The sequence below is a fragment of the Hetaerina americana genome, unplaced genomic scaffold, assembly GCF_022747635.1.
Source record: "Hetaerina americana unplaced genomic scaffold, ioHetAmer1.1.p SCAF_4, whole genome shotgun sequence".
NCBI classification, from domain to species: domain Eukaryota; kingdom Metazoa; phylum Arthropoda; class Insecta; order Odonata; family Calopterygidae; genus Hetaerina; species Hetaerina americana.
Genome location: NW_027286985.1, coordinates 87,660,619 through 87,675,361, shown reverse-complemented (window position 1 = coordinate 87,675,361; position 14,743 = coordinate 87,660,619).

Here is a 14,743-nt window from a genome sequence, read left to right as displayed (position 1 = left end):
CAGCAAGTAAGAGTATACGAGTATTCGTATAGCCCCAGCGGCTTGTTTTTGTCTCTGAATGTGACGATAGAACAAATAATTGAATTCATATCCTGAGGGTATTGTTCACTTTTAGATATGTACTTTTAAGAGGTCAGTTTTGTCTTGACCCTATTAAATCAATCCTTCTAGGCTATAAATTTCGATCAGGTAGTCGATCACAATATGAGAGGAAAAAATATAATTATTAACTTCATAGGAATTTTATTTATGCTTTCATAAATGATATTTTCGTCCTTAACTTGTTTATATTCCAGTTTGTTACTTTTCCCACACTGAGTAGGATTATTATAATCATTCACTACCTAACCATTTTGTCTATTATCTATTCTTTGCAGAAGTTTCAGATAACTTTCCATGAAATAAAAAATGTCACCGGCGTCATTTCAACTTTTTCAATGTGTTTACACCCTCATCGGTGCAAAGATTAATGAGTGGACTATAACGCATTTTCATGCTCTTTCAAGACCTTGAAGGAAATTTTGCCACTCAAACGAAATCATTCCCCGTCAAAAGTTTTGTAGTTTTCCCAATGAAATATTAATTGAATCAGCGACGCAAAAACGCCTATACACACAAACATGACGATAAGGGATGGAACCCAGTAAAAATTATCACGTGAGTATAATCGCTAACGCTTCGAGAAGATTGCACAAACTTTCTGCTACCCGTTGAAACACTTAAAAAAATATTCACGAGACAGCAGAGATGTTTCTATTCGAGTTTTTTTTCAGTAGGACGCGCGTGCTGAGAAAGGATTTGAAGGGAGTGGTAAGGGGTGGGGTGTGTGAATGGAGATGAGAGTGAGGGAGGGGAGTTTGCTGCCAAAAGCATCCAAGTCGGTGAGCGGACATCCCGTGGAGGGCAGAGACGAGGAGCTTGAAGGCAAAAAAGAAGAGCACTTGCGGTCGATCGGCGGCTTAAAACCTGTCTCCTGGGAAAGGCACAAACGCCCAAGAGCAGCAACGGGACGGGACGACGACCAACCACCATTGAAAAGGAAAAGGAGTTGATTGGACCTTCCTTCATCGACGGGCTAAGAAGCCGCAAACACAGCAGCTGAATGATTAAATCATCGGGCAGCTGCAAGCCAAGCGTCAAGAGGGAACGTTTTGGCAAAAAAGAAGACGAAGGCGACGCAGATGGCGGGAGGGGCAACGGGACAGCGGCGGAGGAGTGATGGGGGGGGATGAGCGCAGCAGTCGGCTAGGAGCAGAGCGCACGACACGGAAAGAGCAACGATAACATCGGATGGAGCCGGCCCTGCGGCGACGAGTCGGAGAAAAGGCTGTCGCAGGGAAAAAAATAGAAACGGATTAAGGATAGAGAACGAGAGCAAGTGATGACGGTTAGAAAGAGGAAACTTGAGTGGAGGGGAGGCATGATAAAAAAGATAAGCTTTACCAAGTGGACAAAACTGAGAATTTCTCCTTTTACGAGTGTTTGAAATCGTGTGACTTTTATATGTACGTGTACTGTAGTGGGTAGTAGTCCATACTACTGAAACACGAGATTAAAAACTGAGAATAATAACGAACTATATGTTGGAAAGTCCTAATATACATGCTCGTTTGCTACCTGTGATTTTGCTTGTGTTTTTACCTGTGTGTGCTGTTGCTTATTACTAATCAACTGCACAAAATAATTATGATGCATTAATTCATCCAGATATAAATTTAAAAGTCAGTTGAATAGGATGGACTTACGATGGCAGTTAGGGGGTCTCAAGGTATTATTTTAACTATCAAATGTGTACAGCCAAGTGTCATAATTTTAAACAAACGAATAAAAAGCAAATCTTGGAATGAAATCCACTAAAAATAATTGGAAAATGTGTACCATGAAATTCAAAGAAACCGTGGGAGATACCCCGCCTAAATTATAACTAAGTTATTCGCTAATGCAAATTAAAATGCAACGATTCAAAAGTGTAAAACTCATTCGCCACCATCCCGGTCAAGGCGAATGATTTTGACACTCTAATCTCGTTACATTGAACAATATCAGTTGAACCCTGGTGAATCCTAGAATGAACACCCCACTTAGAGGGATTACTGCAAAATTACTCTTCCTTTTTGTAGATCGCTAATCATTTATTAATGACTAAACATGTACAGATACTAAACGGGAAAAAATTCCGAGGAAAGTATTTTGAAGAATATTAAACAGCCGAGGACCAAATTTTAATGAAGGAAGGAGTGGCTACAAAAATTCAGGCTCAACTTCAATTTTCTTAAAACGATCATCACGTCCGCCCTTTCAGTACCAAGCCGCAGATAAATACAATTAGGGAGAAAAATGGCCGGCTGGAAGGCAGGATAAGGGAAGGAGGACGGATAAAAAAAGAATAAAGGGAATGGGAGGAGCAGGCAGTAAAGGGTAATCCTTCTTTCTTCCTCCCCCAACAGTTTCCCGGCCCCCGCTCAACTCGCTCCCACTCGAAAGAAACTTTGGCCACCCGATTCCCATTTGTTTTCATTTGCTCTCCCCGTCCTCTGCACTCCCCCTCCCACCACCTCCAAACATCCATTTTCCATTTTATTTCCCTTCCACTTCCCACCGCCGTACCCTGTTTACAACTCGCCTTCCCCCCCACCCCCCTTCACTCCTGCCCACGACGATACCCTTCCGGTCCAAAATAATTCAGGAGCGAGGGCGGTAAAAACTACAGAGTTGGATCCGGCCCGGCAGGAGATTTCATGTGCTTATTTATTTCATGTGGCAGAATTTCATAAACGAGGGTATGCTCGAAGGAACCGAATGATGTAATGAAAATTCTCCACGACACACGGCCGCGAGAAATTGAGTATATTTCACCAAATACGGAATCAGGATTAGGCTAGCTACAATAGGTATGTTGTTTATTAGGTTGAAATAAGTATTACAGAGTTAATACACCTGTACGTTGCAAATTTCTTTCGCACCTCATCTTCTGTCACTATCCACAGCAATAATCTTCAAAAAAACGATAATAAGAAAAACCGAGAGCTAATTTGTGCTATATTTAACTAAGTGACAAAAAAATTATGAAAATGAGATGACTACGTCTGAAATTTTCCTAAGGGTATGCTAAAGTTTGATACCCTTGACAACTAAACTCATCTGTAAGGGGTGCAGGGTGAATTTTAGGTGCTTCGGCGGTCATTTCGTACCCTGTCACAGGTGGGAAAACGGGGATCCGCTATTCTTGGTTCATCCAGCATGCATTACAACAAGGAGGATTAGAGGAAAATTTAAGAGTAGATTGATTACAGGAATAAAATTGAAATACCGATTTCCCCAGGATCGAGGCTCCAGGATTTCAATGAATTTACTTTTATTTACATGTTTAACATTTAGGGAAATTGATGTATTTTTTCTCTCACTCTTGCCGTACCTCATGTATCACGATGCAGAGCATAGATCATGAGAAATTTCAAGCGCGTGAAAATACTGATTATATTTGAAGCAAAGAGGTTCCTAATATGCGAATTTTCCTTCCTGCGAGGGGAGGAGGGGTTCCTCATCACTATGGCACATTCCTAAGGAGCATTTTAATTTCATTTCAATGGCCTCCGTTTTGTGTACGAGAAGTTACTTTTGACAATCGTTAAACCTTTGTCCCAACCGTCCATTGGATTTGTGATTGAAGTTGAGATTTAACAGCCCATAACGTTTGTTGAGGATGTTTATATCTGTTAATAGGGATCCACCTCAGTATTTGGCGCAGATAACGACTTTCTAGCATCCAATTTTTCTCCCCTAAAAGAATTTAACTCCCCGGTTACGTCTCACCGCCGGCTGCGTTCTTCCGACTCTTTTCTCCACCGACCTCATTCTACAGAAGTACCCACTTCCCTCCTCCTCCTACCATTCACTTCACAGTGAGTCGGTCCGTATCGTCTCATTCCCTCCAGTAGTTACCTAAGCAAAGACGTTTCCTTAATTTTCCCTTTATTCCGTGTCCACTCCTCACCCTCGTCTACAGTTTTTTTAAGTCATTTGATTCTTAATGCAACTTCCCCGTCAGCGATTACCTGGGAGCCCAAGGCATTTGTGGCCTCCAAAAATCAACGAAAGCGTTGGACCAGCAAGATCTACAATGGCCAGAATAAAAATAAAGAACGTCATAGAGAGCCGTACTAAATAAATAACATATTTTTCATTTCATTCCTCGGTAGGACCACAATTTCATTGCCTCCAATTTTATTTTCTCTGCTGCTTCTATCGTCAAAGTCTCACATTCGTAGAAGAGTAGTCGCTATACATTAATTTAGACTAATTGCTTCCTCAGGTCTACCCTAGACCTTTTTGTCAATGATTCACCAGAAATATGTTCCAGAATATTCGAGAAAAAGCGAGAGCATGGTGCAGACTTCCAAGAAAGTTCTTTTCCATATATATATATATATATATATATATATATATATATATATATATATATATATATATATATATATATATATATATATACACACATATATATATTTCCATATATATATATATATATATATATATATGTATGTATATAAACCGTAAACCATGAACACAGTGATCAACCCGAAGGTCGGTTTGGTACTAAGACCGACGGCGTTGGCAGGGGGGCCAATTCCTTTCCCTGTGCCGGTTATGCTTTCCCAGGAAGACCTGGTACCCGAAAAATCACATAGCTTGGGTGGAGCTGCAGGTACCCCGAGTGCCTTGCCCGGGAATCGAACCCGAGCCCCTCCGGTCAGTAGTCCAACGCTCTCCCCACTGGACTATCGCGACCCACATATATGTATATATATGGGTCGCGATATATATATATATATATATATATATATATATTATATATATATATATATGTATATATGTATGTATATATGTATGTATATATATATATATATGTGTATATATCTCGAAGAAATTTCTTGGAAGTGTGCTCCTCCACTTATATTATACATCCATTACTTAATGGTTTGTTGAACAGAGCTTACACCCAAAGAACTTAAGAGATTTCACGCCGAGAGGGTGTAAAATAGAGGAAATAATCATGATCATATTTTCCGGAGTAGAAACAGTAAATACTTTGGAATCTGATACATCCACTAGTATATGATGGATGCTAGATTTTTTGTTAACAGCAAATACCACAGAATATGCGTCAAAATACATTAAACCTATTCATGCGCCGAGAGGAAATCAAAGGTTACATCGCCTGATAAAAAATGTCGCTCAAGGCATCAAATCTTCTTAATGTGCAGGAAAAAAAAATTGAAACATTTCAAGAAAAATAAACAGACGTATGTATTTCCTGTTATTTTAAAATGTACACTGTTGCTATATAAAATCAATATGATGGCACTATTATGCAACACCTTTTTGCACAATTATTTTAAAAATCCTATTTAACATATTTTAGCATATTTTCCTATTAGTTTCATTAACGCGTGCATCAAAAACATTGAATTTGATGTTAAGTAGAAGAATATATCCAACATTTTTGGTTTAAAGTAAGAGCATTTACATTTTATCTTGCACTCACCTTTTCTTTATCACTATTTACACAGGTAATGAAATGACATTAATGGTAAAGTATGATATAGTTTCATTGAATGGAATTCTCTTTGATCCAATATCCTTGGTTATGATATTATATTGGATGCAAAATCCAATTGATAACTCCAATGGTATGCACAATATTTTTCCCTAGAAAACGCTCGAGCTTCTTAAACTATTTATCCAATGGCATCCTTTCACAGGACTCATAAAAATTGAATAAAATGACTTGAAAGAGTTAATTGCAACAGTTTATATCTTGGATGTTGCGAAAGCAGGGATACTCCCCCTCCTTGAGGATCAAAAAACAGTCCTTCACTTGCTCCATCTGCCATTCATGTTTATGAACTATTTTTTCCCTTGCCACTAATATGCTATTTGCGTAGGGTATTTTTTATAAAAAAAAGTCATGCCTAACGTCATATTAGATGCTGGCCGATAGCTGTATGGAACATGAAGGCTTCGCAAACAAGAGCGATGTATAACGAATAGTATAAGAGTACTTAGGGTGACAACAGCACGAAATATACGAGGGTCATCCGGAAAGTAGTACCCGTTCGTGCCGCATGAAGTGCTGACGACGCGAGTAGCCGCTGGACGAGGTCAGATAGCTTCAGTGGCTTGTCTGCCTTCTCTGAGCCAAGTTGCGTGACGCTAGCATTGCCTGTGTTGTTTCTGTGATTGTTTACAATGTTTAAAAAAATTGAGAACGCCGCCAGTTGTGAAGTGAGGGCAGTGATTAAATTCCTCAATGCAAGAAACGTTCGCCCATGTGATATTCATCGCCAATTAAAGGAGGTGTATGGAGACAATGTAATGGACGAGTCGTCTGTTCGGCGGTGGTGTCGCAACTTCAACATGGGGAGGGGGAACACACACGACGATGAGCGTTCGGAGAGACCGTCTGTCATTACAGACCAACTGGTGAGCTCAGTTGACGAATTCGTGAGGAACGATCGGCGCGTCACAATTGATGACATCTGTGAGCATTTTCCCAATGTTTCTCGAACAATTGTTCATGAAATTGTTAAACACCATCTGCATTATGCAAAAATTTGTGCAAGATGGGTCCCTCGCGTATCTCAATGAGCTGGCGGCGAAGGACTATGCAGCAGGAATACAGAAACTTGTCACACGTTATGACAAATGCCTTAATTTGCTTGGAGATTATGTTGAGAAGTAGTTTAAAGTATCCTCTTTCAAATAAAATTTTTTATGTTTGTTAATATTTACTTTTGTGCCTTTATTTCACGAACGGGTACTACTTTCCGGATGACCCTCGTACACATCGCAGATGGAGTAAAGAAAAATAAAGAATGATGTAGAAGGAAAAGATTGTTTGTCGTCAACTCTTTCTTGCACAAATTATCGTTTGATTCTCATTCGATTTGAATACAATTACATAGGGTACTTGTGGATTGTGGTTTGCGGATCCTTGTGTAGAAACTCGAATGATGTGAGGTATCTTTTATTTCCGTCCGTCAAGTAGCATGGGAGTGATTGATTAGAAACATGTGCTTTCCTGTGTCATACTGTACTGTTTTTAATGATACGAGTAAATGGTCGTATTGCTGTATTTTTTACACAGTGATTCAATTGTTCAATGATTCGGGATATATTAAAATTATAAAACGTAATACAAATCAAGCCAAAATCATAAACGGTAATGATAATAAACATTTCCATCTAGGCGAAACATTACCTATGAAAAATATTTCCATAGTAACTCTCATTAAACCATTGTTTATTATGCTGCTCATTGATCAGAGTCGTGGAATTTCGGCAATATATTTTCTGAGAAAGCAATTGTACTCTGCCATAATTTGAATATTCTAAAATTACTGAATATATTTTTCGAAATCTATAAGAATAATGGTTATTTTGAAAACTTATTCTCGCTTTCTTCAAGTAAATCCAGTTATTCATTAGTAATTCGGGGAGGATTCTATTCATATTACGTAATTTAAAAGTTATGTAAATTAATAATTGAGCTGAGTTCTTCTTAACTCAAAACCTTATATGTACTTTGTTTCGCAACATGAACTGATCCAATATTCCAAAGGAAAACAGCGAGGCTGAAAGGCTCAAAAGGTAGTATGTGTTTAAATTATTTGTTAAGTTTTAGGTCGCTAATAGTTGTAACATGCAGATGATACTTTCATTCGTCTCATAATTTATTAATCTCCGACACATACTCTCATATGACGCAAGAATTAAAATATATTGAAATTTCCAATTAGAGCATGGTTTTTTAACAACAGACTTATCAATAGGAAAAAAGAAAATATTATACAAACATTTGTTTTAGTCTTACAACAGTTTTTCTGAGATCTCCTTTAAGGTAGGAGGAAGATAACCTTCTAAAAAATGCATTCACGATGGATAAGCTTTCAATTTCAGAAAAAAATTGTTTTTCAATAATTTTTCTAACAAATATTAACTATTTTCGGAGATGAGGCGAAAAATTAACAATGATCTGCATTTGAGAAACAGCTTCCTCTGATCGAGGCAATTTTTTGACGAAAGTAAGATTCACTTCCAACGATGATTCGCCTAAATGATGATTCACATCAATTCGCTCGCCTAGAAATGTTTATCCTACTTTTCTCACCTCATTCCTTTATTATCACTTTGCCCGTCGGCCCACTAGCTGGTCCATTCCATCCTCCTCTCTCCACGTCGCAGTCCCTACGGCTCCGCACTCACGTGTTTACCATACTCATTTAAATTTCAGCCTTTGTCCCCGAGCCTCCTCCACGGGCAAGTCCACTCCCCGGCCTCGGACAGAATACGACTCGCTCCCGCGGAGCCGTACCATTGAGCCCCTACATTCAGCCTTCCGTTCCCACTCCTCGCTCCCCCCTGCACCCCCTGCCTTCACCACTCCAAGCGCTCCCTCCTCCGCACACCCCACACGTGGCCTCAATCCAACCCTCTCTTCTCCCAGGCCTCATCTCCCATCCCTCTCCCTCGGGGAATCTCCCCTCTCTCCTCGCCTCCCCTGTAGCGAAATCCTCATCTCCCCCGCCTCTAATCCACGTGGAAATCTCCCTCTTCTCACTCTCTAAACAATCCCCTTCCTTCCCTTCCTCCTCTTATTCTTTTCCGACTGTATATCCCCCGCTCGTATCTTTTTTTGTCAACTCTCTACTCCCGCTGGACTTTCTTATCCGCTTCCTGCCCAACCCTATTCTCCTCTTTGCCGGTCCATATCCTTCCGCAAAACGCTCGGCGTTGAGGGGAAAGCTCAAGAAACACTGATAAGGCAGTCGATTTCCTTACGGTACGGGGATCGGGCTGTAATCATTGCTGCGGGCTCTCTAAAAGTGAGGACTTTTTACTGTAACGCGAGTAATTTCGGGGACAATGGAGAAATGAGGCTAAGGGGAGGCCGAAAAACTCTGTTTGGAAAGAGCTTTCTTTTTTAGAACACATTCAGTAGAGTAGTACCACTGGTAAAGCGTTCTTCACAAGAAATGCAACAGAGAATTTGGGCCTCGCTGGATATTCCCTGGCACGCTTGGGAGTCAACCGCGAGCCTTCTAAGCTATATGTCGGGCACTTCTTGGATAGACGTCAGCAACCATGGTAGTATAAATTGTTGTATTGTTTATTTTTGCCGCAGGATTCCTTCTCCTAATTTCCAATGAGTTTGAGGAGGAAACAAATCCCACGTAAACATAGGAATATAGCTTTCAAAGAATTATTAGGTTTAATAATATTGAATTCAATATTTTATTTATAATTATCAATTCTCATTACCAGTTTTAATAAATTATGTTGGGAATAAAGAATAAAACTCGTTTCAAACGTATTTAAAATCTAATTTTAACTGATATGAAAAAATTGAAATATTCCTGTTTAAGAAGAGAAGTTGACCTATTATGATAGGTAAAGAAATGCTAATCATCATTAATTTAATAAATGAATATTGAAGAACCTATTGCTAGATGATGCAAACCTTCATTAGATGATGCTTCGCATTCAAATAGTCGATTGGTTTTTATTATTATCTTCAGAGTTAATGAATAGGTAAAAATTTCTAATGTCTAATCTATATTGCAGACTAAAATACGATAAAATATTGTTTATATGTAAGTTTTTAAACAGAAAGTGCTATGAAAAGGATCATGAAGGTCACTTGTTTTTATGGCTTTTGGTATGAGAAATTCATTGAGGTGGATGTTATTTTTGGTATTAAAAGTGAATGATGTGTATGATATTGGAACCTCTACTCAATTCACGTCTTGTCGTTTAAATTATTATTTTAGTTCTTAAGAAAGATTTGATGAACTTCTGAGGGAGAGATTTTACTTTTAACTTTTATAACCTTTTCGTTTTGAAAAAAATGTAGCTACAGAATGTGATTAGAAAGGTGCAAAAAAAGTTTTGAGTAATTAGGAAATTGAGTTTTAAATACTTGAAATTAAGTTGCGTTTGAAATGAATTAAATAAAAAATATTTTGAAATTAAAAAGGCAGAAATAAAATTCAAGCTGTTACAAACAAATTATTTTATGATGATATTCTAGTACGATTCAATTTTTAACGAGTCACGGATTCACATCAAATAAGAGTTAATCTATTGCTCTTCAGGGGTGTGATAATATTCCCAAGGGATCCACTGCAGGATAAATCGAGTTTTATTATCATTAAACGAACGGATTGTTGGATGTATTTTTATTTAATAAACAAAAGGCAATGAATAGGGAAATTTATTTTAGGCTAACTTCGCTATTAATTACAGTGGGAGCTGAAATGAAAACTGATTAAAAATATACTTTCTCCATTTTTATACGTGGTCTACCCAAAAAATTCACGAACTGGTGCAATCTGGCAACCAAGGCGCGGACTATAGCCACTAGCGGTGCTAGATGCCTGAGGCCCAATGAACCGTCTGTGCTTGGCGGATCGTCGAGCTGTGTGTATGCTGCCAGTTATGTTAGATTTTGGTTTCCTTGTTTTTACTGTTGGTCGAAAATGGAAATTGACGAAATCACGGAGCAACGAATCAGCATCAAGTGTTTTGGTGAAGTTCGGTAAATGTTACCGAACGGATGATGCAAGGCCGGGACGACCTTCAACCACCAGTGTTGACGACAACATTGATCGTGCGCGGTCCCTTGTCCTTGACGATCGTCGAAAAACTGTCCAAATGATGGCTTATAAACTAAATTTAGGAAAATCTACAGTGTGCACTATTTTAACCGAATATAGAGTGCACACTAATTTAACCGAACATTTGAGTTTTAAAAAATTGGTGCAAAAATCGTGCCCGACCTGTATTGATTTGTCGCCAGTTGCTAGCAAAATAATCAATCACCATCCTTGACCACCCTCCTTATTCGCTAGATCTCGCCCCCTGTGACTTTTTCCTTTTCCCAAAATACAAAAATGTGATGAGGGGATATCGCTGGGAAGTTCTGGAGATAATAAAGCAAGGAACGACCAGAAAATTAAAAAACCTAACTGCCGAGGACTTCAAAGGGTGCTTTAAACAGTGGAAGAGAAGATGACAAAGTTCATAGTAACGAATGGAGAATACTTTGAAGGGACAAAATCGATGTAGTCTAAATTTTGCAAAATAAAGTTTTTATGGCTTCAATTCGCGCATTTGTTGGATAGGGTAGTAGTCTCTTCTGTTGATGCTCCCTGTTTGTTACAGTTTCCAAGAGATTTGGTAGGGCTGCAAGTTTTTTTAAACAAATGAAAGGAGGCCATTAGAAAAGAATGCTCATTTTACTGATTAAATTAAATAGGACCTGTAGTTATTTTTTTCTGCAACGAGCAGCTTTTGCGAAGTCTACAAATTATAATAACAAGAGTAGATTATTTTTTTTAGTTTCCAAGGACTTTAATAACTAAAATATTAAATTAACATTTGACCACCCTATGGATTAAACTAAAGCAATTGCCAATCACTAACTGATACTATTGATATTCATTCCTAAAATGATATGTATCATTGATCTGATGAACTTCATTTTCAAAACATATGTAGAGGTCTTGCTGATTGCAGCAGCAGTTTTTTTTGTATTATTATTAATTTATTATGTAAAGTAGTTTAATTATTAATATACAGAAAAATACGTCAATTTTGGTCCTATAGGGACCGAAGAACCAAATTTATTGGGTAAGCAATAAGTTAATATGTAAAATAAGATGTTTCAGGCGTGTTATGGTGGAATATCATGATTAATTAAAATATTGAGGGGGCTTAATAAAAGAGAAGTAATGGACAAAGAGTTTTAGTTGTTGATGAACATAAGCGCCTTTAAGTGCGCAATACCACACAAGAACAGGATCTTTGCATGAAGAGTCGTGATATCATGATGAATCAGTGTTCCCCGTAAATCAGTAACAAATACTGTCAAAAATCAAGTTAACATTAATGATTATACAGGTTTATTTTATTCAAATAAACGTTCGATTAAGGTGGAAAAGGCAGAATAAATTATGCGCATTAATATGTTTCAGAAATTTTGAACTGTTTTCCCACATGCTTATTATCTCTACGAAAAGGAAGAGAGTCTTTTCTTTATATTTTGGGTTGATTTTTCTTTCTTAGTCCCTTAAATTAGAGTATATTCAACCGTAATAAAACAGGTACAAATTTTGCTCATCAGCTATAAACACCCACCAAAATTCATATTCCTCCATAAAACTCATTTCCCTTGGCTTACAGCGAAAGATTTTCCCTACCTAATCATTTCTCTTTTGTTTTTGTTTTTCATTTTTTGAGGATATTATTTTCAGCCTGCCATTTTACGAGAATTATCTACCCTAAAGATTTCTTCGCGTAATGAAATTTTTCTCAACTCCTTTTAGTTATTTTTAATCACTTGCATGCTCTCTCTTATATATTAACCTTCATGTAGCTGAAACGTGAATAAAAATGTGGTCCAAATAATTAATATTTTATGTTAGAAAGAGATTTTCTTATTTCGGATACTTCATCGCGAACGGTAGAGTAAAAACAATACTTTGAAACGGAATTCATCCATGGGAATACATTTTATATAAAGCGATATCGTAATAAAAAGAAATACAAGGGCGCTTTAATTAGAATAATGGGCCATTCTACCTGAAACGTAATGTGGAAAATCGATAAATCAATGATTGATTGCTATATTGATTTTCAACATGTAGCACAAAGTAACCTAAAAGAATATATGATGTTAATGTCGAAGGTACCTACGTAAGTTTACTATATCCCCACCAAATGTACTTTTTTTCTCCCAAGGAATATTTTTCTTTCCATCTAATAATAATAATTTCCTTCAGAGAATAATACCGATATCCGTTTGTAGCACTTTGATGTAATAATATAACATCCTACCCAGCTGACATTATTTAGCATATTTAGGCAAAACTTCAGCGATAAAGGAAATTTATACTTAGGCAGATAAAAAAGATAAAAGAGTAAAATTCTGAAGATCAATAGAAAATAGAGTCAAAATAAAATTTCTTCACAGCTATGGGGAATATCTAATCCTTAAATATTTACTTTGCATATGAAAGAGTATCAACGTAATTAACATTCCGATAACAACGATTAAGGCATAAAAGAATAACTAATTCACTGCTGTAGCATCTAGTTTTATTATATGTAACAATGATATATAATTTTTGAGAAGTAAATGAGGAAAAGTCGAGTCAAACTTCCACTACTAATCTACGGCCTTCAATCTTCGCGTCGTTTTAGATATGTCAAATTTTTTTTAAGCACGATCTCCCAATCGGTGTTTAGCTATCTCTGTCGTGATCGCCCTTTGATGGAGAGAGAAAAAAGGCATTCATGGATGGATTCAGGACACTAATGGATGACTAATTTCAGTTTTGCACATAGAATATGCGGTTAAATATGAGTTTTGGGACTAAATTATTGAAAAAGCAAGGGTGGCCATTTTTTGAATTAGCCTCAAATATGTTGGAAAGAGAAAATACCACAAGTATTCACACTTGTACCATATTTTTGCGGTTAACGTAATAAAATGTTTCAACCTCTAACAAACAACCGAATGATCATAAATACCTCATTGCTACATCACAGAATTATTCGTTTTCTAAACAAATAATAAGAGATTATCTTAAGTAAATAAATTCGAACCTATTTACACTTAGATGAGCAAGTATGTAAACTCTTCGTCAAAGCCAATTTCCCAAAGCTGATGTGTTATATTCTTATGTTTATTCCTAATAATTTACTGGACATTTAAATTATTATTTTCCATTGTACCGAGTGAAATGATAGGTATTCCTTCCGACAGCTTCCGAATCAAAATATCAATTTCCATATCAAATAATAATATAATTAGTTCAGAATTGTAAACTATCCTAATAACCACTTAAAGGAAAACTCCCAAAGCCATTAATAACTATTACGGCTATAGGCTAAGGCCTTTAATTTGTTAATTTACGAGGCTGTAGAGCTCAAGTTTCCGAGATTTCATAATATGCTGCACTAATTCATGATTTGGCAGAACTCCCATTTTTAGATAAGTCACATCAATAGTAAAATATTAGAAAATAGTAAAACGTGTTAGAGGATATATTGTTTTTTTATAAAAGAGCGTGATCAATTCCAAAATACATTTTGTTGAATTTATTTATCGTAAAAAGAAAAACACCATTCCCTCTTGCACTAATTATTCAATTCAGACAGGTATGACCATTTGCTTGCCATTACATTGTTTACACTTAGTTTCACTACTTATGCCAGCCATAAATAACATCTTTCATTACAATTTCAACATTTGCCCTTCTAACATCAATTTTACTTACTCACTTAGAATTCATTCTCTTTACGCTAAGTATCGCAAGTAAAAAAAACCTTGCAGTTCTCTTACGATCGCGGGGTTTAAATGTAAAAGTGGAAGGGGAAAGGGCAGAGTTTCAACATTTCTCTACAATATTTTACACCGCACCACCACCCTACCAGAACTGCCTAACCCACCGCCGAAAAGCTTCGCCAGTCCTTCCTTCCACCGCCAACCCTTCCACTACACTTCACAATACTGCTCTCGACCGATTTAATGACCACACGTCCTTCTTCTCTCCATTCCCGCTCTCTCCACCTTGAAAACCACTGCTTGCTGGCCCACTCATCCTTGGCGAAAAAAATATAAGAACACCTTTTTCCGGCACAGCGCATGGAAACAAATGGCATGTGAGCCGATACGCAT